This window comes from Alligator mississippiensis, chromosome 1, assembly GCF_030867095.1.
Source record: "Alligator mississippiensis isolate rAllMis1 chromosome 1, rAllMis1, whole genome shotgun sequence".
NCBI lineage: Eukaryota > Metazoa > Chordata > Crocodylia > Alligatoridae > Alligator > Alligator mississippiensis.
In genome coordinates, this window is record NC_081824.1 from 360,514,366 (window position 1) to 360,533,835 (window position 19,470).

Below are 19,470 nucleotides of genomic sequence, written 5' to 3' on the forward strand. Positions count from 1 at the left end.
CAGCAACAGTGATTTAATTCAACACCATTCACTGTGTTTTTAGCAGGAGGATTTAAAGCACAGGACACCAAAATTACTAGTTTTAAAACAATAGTTTTGGAGGCCTAATAGTTTTATATTACTCTTTTCAGTGTTTCTTTGTGCAGCTGACAGAACATTATGAATGGCTGGTACTATTGTTTTCTTTGGTCCATTGCATTGCTCCCATGCATTGCTTTGACAGAACTCACCTACACATACTTCCTTAGGCTGCACTAGGAAGAATTTACCAGTCACCTCAAGAACAAAACTGAAACTTAAAAATCTGTAGGAAGGCATTAAAATCTGAGAATTAAATCTGATATACCTCTCAGACATATCCTGGAGATGAATGTAAACATCAGAAAGGGCTCACACCAAACCTTTACAAAATAACTTTATTTTTAAAAGAAATATAGGTCATATTTGAAAACACTTTCCAAACAAAATACAAAAATCAAATTTGCATAATTAGATAGAAGAGAGAAAGAGAAATGGGGAATGCGAGATGAGGATAAGGATATAGGCTAGGAACAGACATTCAAAAAGCCTGAGCCTGAATAGATTCAATCTTTGCAGGTTACTCTAACCTGGCTAGGCTGAACTGGTTTGCAACTGGACCAGCATTCTCTCTGGACTGAGGAAACTCAGGCACATACCTGAAGTGTCTCAGGCTAGAAGCTGGGGGGTGCTAAAGCAGCCATCCCTTCACTTCCACAGAACTGAGCTGGGGGGCGGGGGCATGGCCAGGCCCCAGCAGGACTTCTGATTAGGGAGGCCCAGCTGCCCAAACCCAGGCTTTTCCCCATTGGCTGCTCAAAGGGTGAGTGTTGCCAGACCACAGACCCCTGGTACCACTCTGAGGCAAGCGGGGGTGGAGGTGCAGTGCATACATCTGTTGATGATATGGAGCTTTTCAATCTCCTTCCCTGCTTCTTTATACTGTCTGTATCAAACTGACAGAGAGCTGATAACAGTGTTTATCACTTCATCAGAAAAACAATAACCTCTCTCCATTCATTTAAACACTTCTTAAACAGCTTACCAGCTGACCTGTTGATTAGCTCCAAAAAGCCCTAAGCCAACACTGTTGTTTGCCTGTCCCAATGAAACAGGAGACACACACAGACACCTCTTGGCATTAGCTAGCACACCGCATACCTCGGGTCTGTGGGGCTGGGGTTCATACTGTGGAAGGTGGGAGGGGGGATTCCTGCTTGAGCAGCAAGGAGGGTGGGGAGGACTAGGGCAGGGGGAAGCCAGGCAAACCCTACTGTGCCTGCAGTCTCTGCTGGAGCTCCAGCCAGGGAGCAGAGGGTAGGAGCCAGCTCTGCTATGGAGCAGACAGCCCTGTACAGCCCAGAGAGCATACTGGGATGATGGGGGAGTCTGGTTATCTTAAACTAACAAGGGGTCTGGGACAAACATTGCATAAACCGATTTGACTGAAATCAGTTAAATCTGATACTACATTCAACCAGGTTTATCTCAAATTGGTTTCAGCCATTTTCAAACTGGTTTATGTGCACTGAATATCTGTTTTGTTACAGGTTTAAACCAGTTTCTGATCACTTAAACCAGTTTATGTGTAATGTATGTTCCTAGCCATAGAGAAAGATCCTGCCATCCTCTCTTCTTTCCTGGTCAAAAGGAAGAGCAGCAGACACCGATCCCATTGCAGTCTACAGGGTGGTCCAGTAATTCAGTCACTAATTTAGGACTTGAGACCCAGAGTCAGGTCTGTGCCCTAACACAAAGTGCCAGTTTGACCTTGGCAAAAGTACATAGAACTCAATCCAACCTGGACACCTAAAATGAGATTTAGGGGGAATTTAGGCACCTACATCCACAAGCATGAACCTCCCTGTGCTGCCCCAGGGGCAAACCAGCTCATTCCCAGGTGTCCCTAGGTGTCCTGGTGGCTGCAGGTGCCTGCTGAAGGCAGACGTGATGAGAGGCCTGATCCTTTTTTTGGCGGAGTCTGCCCCACAGCTGGGGGGTGAGCTGACCTATTAGGCAGATTAGAGATAATCTTGCCCTAGAGTGGTATAACTTTGGCCCTGGAGTCGATAACAAGTGCTTTAAACCACTTAAAAGGTGTTAACATGTATTCATCCTAGGGATTAAGAGCTCCAGAAGCCACCTAAACTTACTGTGTAACAAGGCCTTAACAAGGCCTGTCTAACAAGGTGTGTGTAACAAGGGCTAGGCATCAACAAATTACTCTTTACAATACTGAGGGCATGTCTACACTTAATGCTACATTGCCATAGCAATGCACTATGGCGATTTAGCATCTGCAGGCAAAAACCGTGACGCCACTGCTATATCACTGTAGCAATGAGTTCCCTCAATATAGCATGTTGCTATGGTGACATAGTGGCTAAAAATAACTGTGAGTCACCAGCATGGCACAGTATGGGCTGTTACTTTGCTGTCATTTAGTACTTCCAAGAGGAAGGTGCCATTGGTACTGCAGTAACAGTGCCATAGGGGCACGTGTAGATGCACCCTGAGTAATGCAGTGCCTAAGTCCCTTTGTTAATCACTTTGTCTCAGTTCCCTATCCATAAAATGTGGTAATAGCAGTTCCCGATTTCACTAGGTGTTTTCAGGATAATGACATTAAAGATTAAGAGGAGGCTGGACAGGCATCTCATTGAACTCGTTTGAGCCCAATCACCTCCTGCCCATGACAGGGGACCAGACTCAATGATCTTACAGGTCCCTTCTGGTCCTTCTATTCTATGATTCTATTATGCTCAGATACTAAAGTAATGGTACTCACAGTTGATACCTGTGACTTCCCTTTATGCAAATAGTCCATTTTAGTTGTCAGTCTGTCAAAGATACTAATCATGTTAATGCAGTTCCTAAATGATACTAAATTAGAATGCATTGCAAACACCCACCAGCAAAAAGAGAAATAATAAAGAAAAACTAGCATAGATATGCACACTGAAGAAAGCAAAAAAGGAAATTCAGGTTGGAAAACAAATCTAAAGGGCAAATATTTAAAGACGACAAATTGTAATGCCAAAAGAGACCACAACATGGTTTCAGTTTCAACACTGTGTTAAGTTACGCCATCCTGGATTGGGAAAATAACATCCACTCGTTATAGAGCTATGGGGTGAGCTTTCCAAAATGTATAATTCAGATCTAGGTACTATATTACCAAAAAAAGACTGACAAATAGGAAGGATTTTGCAGAACAAACTTCAGCCATTATCCTGCATGTTTCTTGGTAGCAGCAGACTCCTACACTTCTGCACATACAGTACCTAGCAGAACTGGGGCTGCTGTTAGGAAGCTGCACGTGTTTACTTAAGAGGAAAGAGAACAGTAGGAAAAAATTATCAAGGATATTAAAAAATCACTCACATAATAGAGGAGTAACTAGGAATAGTGAGATGAAAATAAGAACTGGGGAATTTACTCTGTGTAAAAGTTTCTGCAAGGGTGTAATGGAAGCCTTTGCCCTGCACTGTGCACTTTTAAAAATTAGATTTAGAAATCATTAATACATTAACAATACAGGTCAGTCTGGCATTGGCTGAAGATTGACTGATTAGATGACATGATAGATGTTTTCCATCTCTAAATTCTATCATTCTCTCTTCATATTTCCCTTTTCTGTCACTGCCTGACCTCAGACAACCGACAAGTGAACTTTGAGAAACAAAGCTCATAAAAAGGTACTTACTTCCTATGTTAGCAAGAGAAACCTTTGAACACCGTTCACAGGGATCCTTATGTAGAAGAGGCAAGAAAAATAAATCAATATTTGCAGTTAAGGGATAGTTGGTTGTTTAAAAAAAAGAAAAGGAAATTGAGTGGCATTTTTGGCAAATAAGAGTTAGTGCACACAGCTTAAGAAAGAAATCCTGAGTATTTTGTAGCATTTTTCTAACCTGATCTGTGTGTACCTGGACTCAGATCTCCAGCATAAAATTGAGTTAAAGAAGAACAAAGCGAGTGCTAACAACAAAAGAACATGGGATGAAGAACAGCATGAAAAATGTTGGTCTCCCTGTTCAACTAAATATTTGTAGTAAATCCTTAATTACAATGGACCTCTGCCAAGACATTAGCTGAAACAAAAGCCTTAGAATATTAATTTTAATAGTTATATTCAGAATCCCACACTTTTTAATACAGGTATACCAATTGCTGTTTTTAATGGTAGCATTTCTCATAAACTATAGCTTGTGCTATAGCACAGCTCTCTCCTGTACTCAACAGAAAATAGTTGTGGTATCTCCAATATCACAGCATGGCAAATGTTAACTTTTTAAACACAATTTACTGCAAATGAATCATCTACAAGGTGAAAATGTCACCAGCTCAAATTTAAGCTGTCAGTAGAAAAGAATACAACGCCATTTCAGGAGTGCAGTTAAAGAATATTTAACAAAGGAGAAGAGATTGCCACCTGTAGTCTTCTATATTTCTTAGCAGTGTCTGGATAGTGTCACTACCTTTGGAGACTTCTGTAGATGGCAGGAGTGAATTCTGCAGAGAGGAAAATTCTGCAGAGAAGAAAAAAAGAATCAACACTTTTTTTTTTTTTTTGTCACTGATGTACCCTTCATTTTATAGAGTGATAGACTCTGGGGAAAGTGCAAATTTTGACACTTTGCATGAACCTACAAGCGCACCACTAGCTTTATAATCTATTGCTTTCACATCTTATTTTCCAAGATATTCTTTGATAGGAGCCAGTCACTACAGCTTGTCAGCATCTCTTGCCCTTTTTTCTTTGATGCTTAGATATATAAAGTGATCATACCACTTAGAATCTGCTGGTTTTCCTCTTAGTAAGGGCATGTTGCTTTAGCATTTATATTCATCTGAAAACAATACTCTTTTCAAACATTTTACATATTCTTTAACAAAATATTAAGGGTCAGATTCAAAAGAGGACTTTGACATCTAACACAGGATCTAGGATTTAGTAGAAAGTTACAGCCCCCTCAAAAATCTGTGGCCAGCCTTAAAGGCATTAAAATTCACAAAGTGCCTCCTTTTCTAACCTGAAAACTGCATAAGTACCTGCATTTCTGCTTTGTGTGTGTGCAAAGAACCATCCCCGGTTTGAACAGTGAGATGCCTGGCTGCATATACCCCATCTGGACCTATACACTACTTAAAGCAGATCTTGAGTGGATCGTTCTTATAGCATGCCAAGCACCTCAACATTAAGCTCAGCACATAACACAGCAGCCACAGCTACTTTTATTTAAAAACACAGCCAGAGGCCACCTCTACCTACCAGGTTATACAAGAACCTAGTGAGTAGAGCACTTACTTAGGAGACCTATATTTAGCTCCATCCTTGCCCTGAACAGATCTAGTCTTACAACTACCATTTCTAGGCTACTACCTTAACCATCTGAATATTGGCTAGACTTAGTAGAGTACCCTTCGCTCTTCCAGTTAAACCTGGCGACTATACCACCAAGAATGTAAGATTCATAGAACCAGACAAAATGACAGAAGAAGGGAGGCTGATCCTACATCCCAGTAGTCAGGGGACTAATCTGTTCCCTTCCCTGTAGACCAAGACCTTAGAGTGGCAGAGAGACTTGTATGTCTCAATAATGCTCAGAGCTATGTCACTTGGAGTCTCATGCTCCTGGCAGGGTCACTGATAGTGAACAAGCTTGAGGGCAGGTTCTAGACAAACCATGGCCTGACCCCAAGTCCTCAGATCAGGAAGAAGAGGACAGGATTTCATTTGTTTTAAAGATGGAAGAAGACTGCAGCAAGATGGAGGTTGATTGTTAATTAGTGTTCTCCCTTGCCATTGAGCCCAGATCTTCACCTTGTCATAATCATGTGATTGCAGTCTCCATGAACCAGATGCCTCACATTAAACAAAGTCACACACAAGCTTCTACCACAGGAAACACACTGTCCTGTACCAACCTCCACTAAACCCTGCAGCAACGGACCCATGGCAATGGTAACAGAGACAAGGCTAGCGAACCTGGCAGTCTCCAGATACAAATCTGTATGCAAGTGGCAGTATCCTGATAGCTGTCTTGTGCTTGAGAAGAGAGACAGATGCAATTCATCAGCTGCTACCGTGACTGAGCAGTCTTATTCAGGATCCCCTCTGTTCATCTTACATGAGGCAGGGGCTAGAAAAGGTGCCCTAAACCTAGGCTGTCTTATCTGCTCCTGGCTGGATAACCATGTCCAGAGGGATCACTCTCTCTGCAGTCAGAAACATCATAGCAAGACAACATTTGCAACTTGGAATGTTTGCAACTTGGTGGAAAAGCAAGACAACTAAGGACCAGAAAGAAGTGCCATCATCTCCAAGGAACTAGTGAGATACAATATCAACATTTTAGCTCTGAGCAAGACAAAATGACCAGATGAGGGTCAGCTGAGGGAAGAGGGTGGAGATTACACCTTCTTCTGGAAAGGGAAATTGGCCTAGGATGGACACATTCATGGCATTGGCTTCACCACCAAAAAACAGCTTGTCAATCAAATTATGGAGCTCCCTGTAGGAAATTATAGCTGTCTTATGACCAGGGACACCAGTTTTCTCTGATAAAAAAATCTCCAATTTTTTGATGAAAAAAAGTAACCCAAAATCCACATTTTTTCATATAGTGTTGTTTCGTTTTAATCATGGAAAAATGTGGATTTTGGGTATCTTTTTTATATTTAAAAATTGGGAATTTTTTTTTAGCAGAGAAAACCAGGATCCCTGAATATGAACCCTCTGTCCATAACCTAGACAGGAACTTCTTCTGGTTCTCAGAAAACATGTTTATTGGTGGTAACAAATCTCCAGAATTCTTGGAAATAATGTTTCCCAAAAGGAATACAAAAGTGGTTATTCATGTTAGTCTCAAGTTGGAGGAAGGTAAGGCAGGGTGGCACCTTAGATGTTATACTTAGATGAACCTAAGTGCTAAGCTGTACATACATTTGGGGTCTATGTCACCTCAGAAAGTGAACTAATTTAATTGGTTAGCCCAATTTAATGAATGTGTGGCAAGGCACAAGGTGTGCCTGACACTTTAAGTGGCAAGTGAGTGGCAGTTTGGGCTCCTGAGTTGTCCACAGGTGGGGTCAAGTTTAATTAAGTGACCACATGACCTGAGGGCAAACCCTGGATTGGCTACAGATCCTTGCAGCCAAGATTTAAGAACAGGCTTGGCTGGCAGAAGGAGATCTCTAGGAGTTCTAGTTTCCTGCCCCTACACCCGTGGAGTGAAGCACCAGGCTCTGTACAGCTCTGCTCTGTAGGAAGCCCTGCAGGCAGCCTGGCAGCAGCCCGGGGAAACAGGTTCCGCCCAAGAAAAGCAGCAAGCCTGATTTGTCTCAGAGATGGCCTGTAAGAACTCAGAAGGCCAGTGAAGCAGAGAGTGCCTGTGATAACTCAGGAGGCTGGGAAGACGGAGAGTGGGGGTCCAGGCATGCCTGAAAGCACCTGAGGCCAAAGTAGACTTGGGGCTAAGAGTGGGGCCAGGGTATGCTGGCAAGCCACCCGAGCTGAAAGTGGCCTGGGGGCTGAGCTCAGACCTGTGAGGGGCAGTATGCCTGATAGCTGGTGTAGAGTAGGGCATGAAGCACCTGAAGGTCTGTCCAGGGTCAGAATGGAGACTGCGAGCAGGAAAACCTAAAGGACCAGGTAGAGTAGGGCACATAAAGGACTGTGCAAAGTAGGGTGGTACTTTGTCCCAGACAAGGGGCAGAATGAATGAAGCCCAGTAAAGAGGGCAGAGTGAATGGGGTCTGTGGCAGGGTACTGTTTGTGCCTGCCACTTTAAGGGCTTGGAACTGGCAGCTGCCAGGTACCTGATGAGGGCAGCCATTTCGAATCTGCCATATAAACAGGGCACTTCTGCTGCTGGAGGCCAGGCAACAACATCGCCTGGCTGGAGAGCTGCTGGTATCATCTGGAGGTAAGGGAGGAGCTGTAGGTCCTCCCTTAGCTGTAGGTCAGGAGGCTCCTGGTCCTGGGTACAACCTAAAACTGCACCCTGCCAGGAGTGGGTGGCTTGATGGGGCTCTCAGTGGCACAGGAGCCCCCAGGAAATGCCAGGCCAGTTACCACCCCGGTGAAAGGTGGCTTGGGGTGCCTTAACTCCTAGGCCCCACAACTGAGTGGGTTACGCCTTCATAGGGTCTGGAGAGTGGACCCCCGGAGAGATAAAAAAGGCCATAGATTCATGCCTGTCTGGGCTTCCCCTGACTGGTCAATGCTGGGGCCAGGACTTCACTTGTGAAGGCTGAACAGGTTCAGGTCCCGTAGCCTCTCATTGTAGGGTCTGCCCTGCTGTCCCCAGATCATGCAGGTGGCCCTCCTCTGGACCCTCTCAATGTTGTCCACATCCCTCTTGAAGTGGGGCGCCCAGAACTGGACACAGTACTCCAGCTGTGTCCTGACCAGTGTCACGTAGAGGGGGAGGATCACCTCCTTGGACCTACTTGTGATGCACCTGTGGATGCACGATAGGGTCCGGTTAGCCCTGCTGACCGTGACCTCGCATTGTTGGCCCATGTTCATCTTGGAGTCAATGATGACTCCAAGATCCCTTTCTGCCTCCGTGCTCCCAAGAAGGGAGTTTCCCATCTTATAAATGTGTTGCCTGTTACTACTGCCCAAGTGCAGCACCCTGCACTTGTCCGTATTGAAGCACATCCTATTTTTGTCAGCCCACCCTTGCAACCTATCCAGGTCTTTCTACAGTCTTTCCCTCCCTGCTAGCATGCCCACCTCACCCCAGATTTTGGTATCATCGGCGAATTTGAACAGGTTGCTTTTCACCCCATCGTCCAAATCGCTGATAAAGAAATTGAACAGCGCGGGCCCAAGGCCAGCTTCAAGAAAAAAGATGACAAAGCGAGGCCAAAGATTTTACACACAACCTTCCGTCACCAGAAACAGAACCGTTTCTCACATATTGGTCAACATCAGTGGTTTATTGTGCTTTTAACATCCACTTCAAATATACTGGATTAAATATTGCTCTTGTCAAATGATATAAAAATGAAAAATGTAGACCACGTTTAGGAGAAGCTATATGATGTGCTTTTGCCTCATGTAACACTTCAAATAACATCTGAGACGTAAGAAATGCCATGCTTAGGGAGATTCAGTTATTGAAGTTACTGCATCAGATCTGCATTCTTACTATAATTATTTGGTGAGCCTGTTGCTCATGATGACTGGATAATTTAAGAGTTTAGCAGGTCATTTGTAACCATGGAAATCATGTTGCCTGCATATCTAATAGACTAATTTCCACATGAACAAGGAAGCAGCTTTGTTTGTTTACTTGCTTATTAAATGTTATTTCCAACTACCTTGTTTTCTTCAGGAGAATTATCATGGAATTGCTGGCATACATAAATTACACACACACACACACACACACACACACACACGTACGTACATACAGGTATATGTAGAGGTAGAGATAGAGGTCAGTATCTGCATGTATGTTGCTGTGAATGAAAAAACTGCAGCAGAATAGTACTTGTATGTATAGTACAAGTGTATAGTCCTGCATATCTATGTGTGTATGTATATCCATATGCATATGAGTATAGTTATAGGTATGTGTATATAAATGAAGCAATGTCCTTGCACAGACACAGTAAGAGCTAAGGTTTATATGGCTATTTTGCTGATTTTTAAGGTATGTACATACAATTGTCCAGATTCTATTTCACTCATTGTGTGCGTCTACATGAGAGTAAACATCTCAGTGTGTACACATGTTGCCCTGTTAGGCAGCAGTTAACTAATAAACTCTGCAGCAGGATAGTACTTATAAATACACGTACTATCCTGCTGCAGAGTTTTTTTCATTCACAACAACATACATGCAGATGCTGACCCAGGTTGCTAGGCCATGAGGGTGCTTCAGGGCAGGGGCTACCTGCCACCTAGCCCCAGACCGAAGTACATTCATGCCCTGTGCCCGTCTTGCCAGTCAGGCTGCTCTGACCTTCCTCAATGTTCTCCAGGCCCATGCACATGTGTAAACATAGTACCCAGAAGCAACAGCCTAGCGTGATAAGTGCTGGAGTGTATTGCATTGCATTAATGTGCATGTGTAGATGTATCCATTTGGTAAGTAAGCAATCCTCTTTCATCCAGCTCAAGTCCCATGCCTTCTTTTATATCATAGCATCATGTTAGCCTTAAGACTATGTCACATAAAGAAAGATGGAGGAGGGAGACCGACCCATCTAATGTGTTTGCTGCTTTTCAAGGATCAAAGCAGAGTGGAATAAAATCATGTTTAGGTGCATAACTCTACTTCAAAGCCTAATCAATAGATTAGGGTTTGCCCTTTATTTCCATCACCAACATTTTATAACACTTATCTTCATATGATGTAAGCTCTTCAAAACAGAGACCTTTCCAAAGGTGTCTGGGGACCACATGTTTATAAGTGAAATCCCTGGGAACAGAAAATACTCTTTAGAGGCTAGATCCAATTTCACCCATTAGCCACTTAAGTCAACCTAGCTGCCAAAAAAATCCATTTGTGCCTCTATTTTTAGAATATGGTACCATCTTAGCTCTAAAAGTAAGTCACAAAAAAGAAGTAGGAAGGAGGAAGAAATGCCCACCTTTAGCATTAACAGTTTTTTGAGGATTTGAGCAGGGTAGAATGGAGTTGCAAGAGGGCTTCTCATCTGCCACAAGACTCTAGGAGTCAAAGTACCTAAATCACTTTTGAAAATGGAAATTAAGATCTTACCACACACAGCCCTTTTAAAATTTAGCCCCTGTGCCTTCTCAACTCTTGCCTCTAAGCATTGATTGGAGCAGGCAGATGGTGGCAGATCAGTAGTGGGGGGCTACCCAGCTTTAGGTAGGTGATACTTGATCAATGAGATACAATAATATCTCCCACTGACAGAGGCAATCTGTATAATTCCTCTCTTTGCCAAATGAGTTATACACATAACTCATAACTGCTGCCTCCCATGTTGAATCCATACTTGAAGATAAAATGAAGCTGAAGTGTTTTCGCCAGACCGCAAAAGATGGGCAGTGTATGTGGAGACACTGAGTTACCCACATACTATTACTCCCTTTTGGCCTTAATCCAAAGGAAAAACAGGTGCCCGTACATTTGGGACCAGCTTGAATGCAGGAGCTGCCAGAGCAGAGGAGATCATCCATTTGTCTACTGGGGCTCTGCTCCTAGACTTTAACAGGGTTAAACAGCCCATCCTATCCAATCATAAAATGACCTCAGTTCCATAACCTTTTGGCAGGTATCCAGGTTGAAGACATATTGGTCTAGAGGAAAAATCAATCAGGAGTCATGGTAGAGGTGATATCTTTTATTAGACTGACTAGATTTTTGCACCAAAAATAAATTAAATAAATATATTTTTTGCAAAATCTATTTGGTCTAATAAAAGATATCACTTCTACAACCTTTTGGTATCATTTTCTCCACCAAAATGTTTTGGTGGCATTTCCTCTGCCAGGCATAAGAGTGCTTTCCAACAAATATCAAGATGTTGTGCCAATGATTATTGGCTGCAACTATTCAAGGAAATTCAATCCACATTTGATATTGGAAACTACAGCTGCAAAGAAGGTGGTTCCATTAAAGATAGCATTAGAAATCATAACAGACCAAAAGCAACAGATGGAAAGATGAATAGAACATTATCTTGAACACTATTCAAGGGAACGTGATGTCATGGATACAGCCCTTAATTTCACTGAGAGTCTGTCTGTCCTTGAAAAGCCTGATGATATTACAACTATTGAGGACCTAAGCAAGGCCATAGACAATGTGGCCACTGAGAAGGCTCCTGGAAAAAACAATATTTCTGTGGAAGTGATATAGTGTGAGAAACCTGTGCTTCTTTCCCACCTACACAAGCTTATTACTCACTCCTAAGCAGTAGAAACAGTGACACAAGATATGTGAGATGCCAATTTAAGCATTCTGTAAAACAATAAAGACAATCACAGTGACTGTAACAAATATCATGGCATTTCACTACTAAGCATCACTGAAAAGATCTTCATTCAGATGATGCTCAGAAGATTTCAGATTCTTGCTGACCGTATTTATCCTGAGTCACAGTGGAGCTTCAATGCTATTAGGTCCACTATAGATATGATCTTCTCACTCAAACAACTCCAAGGAAGAGATATGGAACAAAGGAGACTCCTCTACATTGTCTTCATTGACCCGACTAAGGCCTTTGACCTTGTCAGCAGAAAAAGCTTCCTCAAAATACTGGAAAAGATTGACTGTCCACCAAACTCCTCTATCCACCAACTCGTTTCCATGATGGAATGAAAGGAACAGTCAGCTATGATGAATCAATGTCTGAGGCTTTTAAGATTGGAAGCAGAGCCAGTAAGGGTTGTGTCCTTGCCCAGACACTTCTAGATTTTCTTTTCTCTTCCTATGACATATGATTTTGGGACCACCACCAAAGCAATTTATCTACTTATATGCTCAGGTGGAAAATTATTCAACCTCACATGCTTCGAAGTGAAGATTAAAGTGGGGAAAGTTTTGATTTATGAGCTGCTCTTTGCTGATGATTCTGCACTGAGGGCCCACAGAGAAAGCAAGCTTCAAAGCCTCATCATCAGTTGCTTTGCTCATGCCTGCCAAGAGTTTGGTCTTACAATCAGCATCAAGCAGATCAGTGTTATAGGTCAGAACACTGATGCACTACCAGCAACCACCAGGGATTCTGGTTTTCTCTGATAAAGAAAAAAAGCACACCAATTTTTGGATTAAAAAAAGTAACCCAAAACCAGAATCCCTGGCAATCACAAGAAGTGAAAACTTTTTGGATGTTTTAAGTAAATTTACATACCTTGGTACCTTGGTATTTACATAGCAAGGTACCAAGCTGTGAGGTGAGATGAGGTAAGAGATAGTGGGGTCTAGGGAACTCAAAATTCAGGGGAGGAGAATGCTATCGCCATGTGCATTAGACAGAAGATCAAAGACAAGGACTATAGGGTTCATCTCACCTTTGGGACAAAGAATAACCACAAGAGGCACACTGAGTGGTTTTATCCTTGTTGTAACAATTTTGTACTTTTTTGGACTATGTAGCAGAGTGCTATCATATTTATCATTCACTTCAACTATGATCTCACCAGCAATAGACTGCACAGTATACAATACAGGGGTAAAGGTAACTTCCAAAATACAAAATGTAATGTGTGCTTACAGTAAACATTGAAATAAGACAAGAAGTATCTTTGATCTTTCTAGCTTAGGAGAATATCACTACTAAGTAATGTATTCTGAACCAGCTCATCTTTAATATTAATAACAATTCATTTTATGAAAATTACTGACAAAAATGCCCATGAATTTTATTTAAACAAAAGATATTTTAAAGGAAACTGATGAATAATTTGCCCTGTGAATTACCTCAATTGTTGAACAATTTCATCTAAAATAAGCTTCTTTTGTTGGGAGAAGAAGCTTATTTTTCAATGTAGCATTTCTGTTTGCATAAAGTAGAGCCAAATTCTACTTCGGTGGCACTGATCCTGGCATGTTTTGGGCGCATCTATGCGAGGCACTAAATCCACAGTAAACTAACTCTACTCTACATTAATGCAGGAGGCAAAATCATGCTAATGCATGGTAGAATTAGTCTACTGCAAATTAGTGTCACAAAAAAGTGTGTGCCAGTGCTATTGTGCACTAACTCTGGTTACTGCACATTGTGTTAGCACCTATTATTACAAGTACTAAATATAATGCACAGTAACTACAGCACATGAATGCACGTGTAGACATGCCTACTGTCTCTTTTTTCCCTGCATTCACTGCTTTCTTTACAGAAGGAGATCTTTCAATTATATGCTGGTTTCAACACTGTCATATAATCAACTTTAGAATAAGATACGGAAACATGATTCTAATAGGCATGGGATGCAAATGGAGTGAAGCCGTCCTTATTCCTCCGCACTCAGGAACATAAGGATGCGATATGCTTGATTACAACCACTCTGGAATAAATGGATGCAAACGTGTAACACTTTCACTTCAGGTTAGTGAAACAGCCAGAAAAGTTGAAGCAGCAGATGTAATGTCATAACTTCCTGCTATACAACAATATGGTACTATCCTATGACCCCAGAAGTAAGTGGGAATGAGAGAGGGAACTCTAATTCAGAGGTGTAGCTGAGGCACAGTGCCTTCCTATAGTTTCCCTGTTGTGAAGTTTGCTGCCACCTCGTGCTTAGGGCAATGTCTAATGTCAAAATCTAGCTCTACATGTAGTTTCATGCAAGGGATTATTCTATTTTTGGATGTCTATAAGTCTAAGAAGCATGGTGTTCAAATGTGGCTTGATATAGTTTACATAAATGTCCAAAGTGAAAAGAGAAAATATGCTAAGCTGCATAAAAAGAGTAGATCTCTTGGACACCAACCAATAAAACTACCATGATTGTGATTTAATTGGAAAAGACATTTATAAACTGCAAATAAGGTACATATATAGCCCAGCAGTCTAGTGCAATTTTTGAAAACACCATGAACCAAACAAAATGACCCACATTTAAAGGAGGTAAATGAAAATGTGTCTCATTCAATATTTTCAAACTTTTGTGCTATAAGACATTCTGCCTTATTTATTAACCTTAGTGTGATAAATAGAAATGACTTTGCATTTTACAAATGCAATGGAAACAGGGCTTTTTTTGCAAGTTGGGTTGTAACCATCAGAGCTGGATTTCGAGAAATCCAAGTGCAATGAGGAGATATTGGGAATGATTGAAGTTAATTTCCAGATATCTTAGGGCATATTTGTGGTTGTTAACTTCAACTCAGATCACAATAAGCCAAGCTTCTCATAAGTTTTTTTTTTTTCAATGTGGATCATATATTAATAGACTTTACGCATACTGAACCATCTCCCAACAGTAATCCCATATACCACCTGTCTTTCGATTTACACCTACATAACATCTCTCTAGCAAGTACATTAATTGCTAACACAGAAAAGTAGAGGAAGGGATATATTTAAACAAACAAATCAAACGTTCTATGATTAGCCACCTCTGTGTATATCACCAGTAATCCTTGAACTAAATTTGAGAATAACTGCAGCAGGTTGTGATTTTATAATAAAACCTTCATCACTTGGAGACTATAAATAAGAAACCAACATTTAGATTGCCTTAGCTATTATAATGAAATTGCTATAGGATGAGTTTTATTTTATATTATCTTACCATAAATCACAGGGTTCTCTCTTTCACTTTCAAGACTGTTTACATATGCTTGTTTTTAAAATGCTCTCTTACAATATCAGCTGCCCCTTTTTTTCCATCAAGGCTGTCAGTCTTCACTATTCATTAGTCTCCTGCTCGCACAAGTGACCTGCCTTGTGAATACCTAATATTCTGAAATGAAAAAAAAATGAAATATTTTCCTTTGTGTTGAATAAAACATTTCATCTGACCCAGAACTAAACACTTCAGGTTCTTGTGAGAAAACCAAAGAAAGCAGAAGGTTAGAGGTTCACAGAAATATTTGTGCTAGTATTTTATCCAGGAAATTAATGGTTAGAGAACTCACCAAGGACATGGACTTGGTTTCACATCCCTCCTGTTATTACAGGGATTGGAACCTGTACCTCCCAGAGCATCCTTACCAGCTTACCTCTAGGGTGAAACAGCAGGCCCCAACCATTTCTTTTGAGGATATTCCATGACACACATATAAAAATTAAAATTCAGGGGAACAAGGACTGGAACTCAAGTGCCCCACCTTCTGGTTAGTGTCCTTTCATGATTTTTGAAGTATTTATATAAAATTAAGTAGAACTATGTGTGACCAACAACAGAGTACCTTGTAGCCTAGTTATTAGGAAACAGTCTTGGGAGGGGGAAATTGTGATTCAGTCTGGCAGAAGGCAACTGAATTTGGGTCTCTTGTCTTGCAAGTGAGAGTAGTCTACCATATATTATTCTAAAGTATGATGGCTAGTATACTCACAGAAAAGATGTGGGTGTTCATTCTGGTAAGTGACCTAATCATTGGGGAAAAGGGAATTGACATCCCAGGAAAATCCAGTCCTGATTTTTTTTTCTATCAGTAATTTGATTCCATTCATGGAGGCAGCTCAAACTGCCAAATTTGCTATTTATCAAATGAAAAAATTAAGTCCAACTCTATTTTCAAGCACTTTTTCTCATGGGGCCTCTTATGTGTGGAACAATCCCCAGCCCCAAATGTATGAAGCCACCATGTTATCTTCCAAGTCTCTCATCTCTGTGGCAAAACTTATAAAATGCTTCCAGTTTATAGCACCCAGGTAGTATATGGGCTAACCTGCATTCAACCTGTTTAAACCAGGAGTGTTCAAACCATGGCCCACAGGCCTAATCCAGCCCATGGAGTCATAATATCTGGCCTGCAGGGCTCCCCAGGGTTAGAAAAATTGGCAGCAGGGAAACAGCAGCAATTAATACTGCCACCCCTTCAGCGCTGACAAATTCCCAAGCCCTGAGTGGCTGAGTCAGAGCAGGTCACAGCCCCTTTCCCATGCAGCCAGATCAGGACATTCCCCTCTTCCCCCATCCTAGTATGGCTGGATTGGGTCCAGGCCCTGCCTCCTCTTTCCCACGTGGCTGGATCAGGGTGCCTCACCTCCACATGGACAGATCAAGCCCCTCTCTGCTCCCCCCTTCCCTTGCATGCCAGATTGGGCCTACCAGCCAGATCCAGTCCATGGATAGACCAGGCACTGCCCATCTAGTTTTCAGAGCTAAAAGGTAGAGCATCACTGGTTTAAACAAACTTTTATAATTGCCATACTTGTCCAATCAAATACTTGTCTGGGTCATTGTGGTGGGTGACTCCCTCCTGAGATGCACAGAGGGACCTATCTATCAATTGGATCCCACAGCATGGGAGGTTTACTGCCTACCTGGAGCCAGGATACAGGACATCACTGCAAGGATTCCTGACCTCACCAGGCCCTCTAATTACTATCCCATGGTCCTTGTCCATGTGGGCACAAATGATGTGGCCAGGAGTAGTCCAGACCACATCATGAGTGACTACAGGGGTCTGGGGGCCAGGCTTAGGAAGTTGGGGGCACAGGTCCATCCTTCTGGTCAATGGTCACCATCAGCACCAGGATGCCTGCATCAGGGAAGTCAACCTGCAGCTCCAGAGTTGATGCCATCATGCGGGTTTTGGCTTCTAGAACCACGATCCACACTTCCATGAGAGAGGTATCCTGGGAAAAGATGCTCTTCATCTCTCTTCTAAAGGTAAGAGTCTGTTCTCTTACAGGTTGGCTGATCTCCTCTGAAGGGCTGTAAATTAGGTTCATTGGGGGATGGGGAAGCAGAGGATAAGGAGAACCTAGGATTAGCAAGCCATGAGCAATGCACTGGATCAGCCCAGGTAAGCACTAAGCTGAGCACTAAGGGGCCCGACAGACATCAGGACAGGGGGTTACCAAGGGCACCCGTCAGGGGCGGGGGGGGGAGGGCTTAAATGTCTCTACACTAATGCTAGGAGCATGGGGAACAAGCAGGAGGAATTTGCACTGCTGCTTCGAACTGGTTGGACTAACTGAAACCTGGTGGGACCCTACTCACGATTCAACAGTAGGGACTGAAGGTTACAGGTTGTACAGATGGGATAGAGTGGGGAAAAAAGATGGGGAGGTGTTGCTCTCTATGTTAAGGAACAATATACATCCTCTATAATCAAGATGGGATCAGAGGAGGGCCAAACCGAGGTACTGTGGGTCAGGATACGAGGGGGGGGGGAAAGGGACTCGGTGGTGGGGGTCTACTATAGTCTGTCACACCAGCAGCATGAGCTAGACCTGGAATTCTCCAGACAGCTCTCAGAGGCCATACAGTTGTGAGATATGGTTGTCATGGGTGACCTAAACTACCCTGACATCTGCTGGGAGGAGCAGTCAGCCAAACCTAACCGTTCATATAGGTTCTTACCCTGCATGCAGGACCTCTACCTAATACAGGAGGTATATGATCCCACTAGGGGAAATGCCTTGCTGTACTTGGGGTTAGCTACAGGGGATGACCTGGTGGGGAATCTGCAGGTACAAGGTAACCTAGGGGATAGTGACCATAGATTGATTGATTGATTGAATTCACTATCTGACAAAAGGTGGGTAAACTAACCAGCAGGGCTGAAGTGCTAGAATTCAGAAAGGCTAACTTCAGTGTGCTCAGGAGATTAGTTGGTGAGGCATTAAAGCTCAAGAGCATTGGTGAAATTGGGGTCCTGGAAGGTTGGTTGTTCCTCAAGAAAGTGATCATATGGGTGCAGAAGGAGACAATCCTATTGCATATAAAAGGGGGAAAAGGGCCCAAGAAGCCCCCTTGGCTCAACAGGGAAGTCCAGGAAAGCCTAAGAGCAAAGAAAGAGGTATACAGGCTGTGGAAACAGGGGGTATCTACCAAGAGGAAGGAGTATACCTCCCTGGCTCACACTTGCAGGAAGTCAGTAAGGAAGACCAAAGCAGGATTAGAACTTAGGCTGGCAACAAAAATTAAGGACAACAAAAAATCCTTCTTCAGGTATATAGGGAGCAAAAGGAAAGCGCAGGGTCATATTGGACCCCTACAGGACAAACTAGGGTAAATGGTGACAGAGAGTGGGGGACAAAGCTGAGCTCTCCGTTGAGTTCTTTGAATCTGTATTTCTAGACACAGACAAAGACAAATCTCCCAATTGGATCATAGATAGACACAGGAGGGACACCAGCCCACCACTGTAGCAGAGACTTAGTGAAGGGGCACTTGGAGGGCCTGGATGTGTTCAAATCAGTGGGCCCAGATGAACTTCATCCAAGGGTGCTGAAGAAATTGGCCAGCATCATAGCAGAGCTGCTGACAGGGCTGTTTGAGCATTTATGGTGTTCCAGTCAGGTTCCAGAGGACTAGAAAAGAGCCAATGTGGTTCCTATTTTCAAGAAGGGAAGGATGGGGGAACCAGGAAACTATAGGTCAGTTAGTCTCACCTCTATCCTTGGGTAAACTCTGGAAAAAATCATTAAGGATAACATTTGTGGGAGCCCAGCAGAGGAAATAATGCTGAAAGGAAATCAGCCCAGATTCACTGCAGGTAGATCCTGCCTAACTAAACTTGTTTCTTTTTATTACCCGGTCACAAAAATGCTTAGATGCACGAGTAGAGGTAGATGTCATCTACCTAGACTTTAAGAAGGCCTTTGATACAGTATCTCATTCTGTTCTCATAAATAAATGGACAGGCTGTGATGTAGATGATTACACGGTCAGGTGGGAAGCAAAATGGCGTAGGGGATGCACCCAGAGAGTGGTGGTAGACGAGTTGTTTTTAACCTGGAAAGATGTGGGCAATGGAGTCCCACAAGACTCAGTTCTTGGACTGGTGCTATTCAATGTATTCATCAGTGACTTGGATGAGGGTGTGGAGA

At 42.7% G+C, this 19,470-nt stretch overlaps 1 long non-coding RNA gene across 1 annotated transcript; it reads right to left on the minus strand.

The window, feature by feature from the left end:
- Nucleotides 1-400: 400 nt before the first annotated feature.
- LOC132247780 (uncharacterized) lies at nucleotides 401-15,428 on the minus strand. Its single transcript, XR_009459209.1, has 2 exons — nucleotides 15,254-15,428; nucleotides 401-4,550 (listed from the first exon to the last, which is right to left on the minus strand). It is a non-coding gene; the product is annotated as an uncharacterized LOC132247780 (long non-coding RNA).
- Nucleotides 15,429-19,470: the final 4,042 nt, after the last annotated feature.